Genomic DNA, 1,821 nt, shown 5'->3' with positions numbered 1-1,821 from the left:
AATATTTTGGGTAAATTTGGTTCATTTTGTTTTCATAGTTTTAACTTAACATTTTTCTCATGATCACAAAATTTTAAATTTAAAATGAAATTCTTCATATTTAACATGTTAGCACGTATGAAGAATTTTTATTAACACAGAGATAAATAGTACTCATACGCCTCGTAAAGTGACAATTATTTAACACATTGTTTATGTACTACTAAATTGTTAATTATTGAATTAAATATTTAAGAAAACAAATTTTCATTAAAACAGTGTTACGTATCGTATTTTGTATGCATTTGAATATTTATGTTCTGTTAAGCCTTAAGTCTATTCTTAGTATTTTGAGCTATTGTAAAGATTAGTCTCTTTATAACATCAACCGCAACAAGTGTTTATTTACATTAATTATTTAATATATTAAGTTTTGTTTAATATGTTTTGGAGACAAATTTCTTTAGGTCATCAACAAAGGTAAATAATAAAAAATATTCCAAATTCATACATTAAATAGTTCCCCATTCAAAGGAAATTTGGAAAAGGATTATATGAGATTATATGATACACATAACAAAAATGCATCGTTATGATTTATAGTACAGTTCTTAATATTTTATTTTCCATAAATAAAACAGTGCAAAGGTTTCACGTGCCTTTTTAAGACCGTCGTTAACTGCTACTCCCAGGATGTAAGTATTTATTTGTTTATTCATATAAAAGAAAATTTACATAAATGTATTTCCTACTAAAATATTTCCTACTAAAATATAGTTTCTATAACTTTATATTTTAGTAAATGAAACATATGTATATGTACATATATGTACATAAATAAATATTAATTTACCTGATTTCAGAGGTTCTAAGACAAATTTTCATACAAAATTTAAAAAACTTAAACGTTTTATATATTATCCTAAAACACATATAAATATTATAAATATTTTCGTAAAGCTCTTAATATTTCACAAATATGTTCTAGTATTCTTAATAAAATACCTAAAGTGAATCCCAACGTTAGTATCTTTAACTCGAAGTATTTTGAAAATAATATCTTACTAATAAAATCGTTTTCATATACAGTGATATAAAATAGTCTCTGTTTTGAACAAAATACAATTTTAAGATCTTAACATAATGTTTGTTCATATTCGTACAAATCTGTGAGATAGGTTCAGTCTACTCAATTTAGTTGTTGCAAACTAAAAGTTGTCATGCGCCTTAAAGAATATTAAAGAGAAATGTATTGCACCTCAAAAACGAATGGCAATGAAACATATACATTATCATCACGCTAACAGCTGATAGCATCCTAAAAACAGAAAATATGTCAAAGTTAATTTTTACTCCGAAAATTGTGAAATGCGCATACGAGCTTTATTCACAATACGAAAAGTATTATCAGTGTTATTAATGCTATGGTTTGGAAAACACGTGCCAAACTTATGAGATGCATAAATGTTTTAAATTTACTATTCACAGATATTATAGTCCTTGCATTTAAATAAATTTACGAAATTTTATAAATTCTTTAAATTTTAAAATCTAAACAAAATAAACACTCTACGGATGTATGCTCAGTACAGATATAAAAATGAAAATTTAATTTAAATCTAAGCATATAGTGCCAAGTGATAAAATTTGACACGCAAATATGTAAAAATTATATGTATATAAATTGCCAGCAGCAACAGAAACAAGGACATCTAAATGCTAAGTGTCAAATATTTAATTGCAGTGTTAATGACATCAAACAGATGATAATGAAAGCAACACAACAATAAACAAAGAAACATTTTATTCTAAAAATAAAATTAGAAAATTATTTGAAGCATA

The sequence above is a fragment of the Lucilia sericata genome, unplaced genomic scaffold (genome assembly GCF_015586225.1).
Source record: "Lucilia sericata isolate MDLA Ls3-8-SP2 unplaced genomic scaffold, ASM1558622v1 Contig000169F_arrow, whole genome shotgun sequence".
NCBI classification, from domain to species: Eukaryota; Metazoa; Arthropoda; class Insecta; order Diptera; family Calliphoridae; genus Lucilia; species Lucilia sericata.
The sequence above is the reverse complement of the archived record's forward strand: the minus strand, read 5'-3'. Positions refer to the sequence as shown.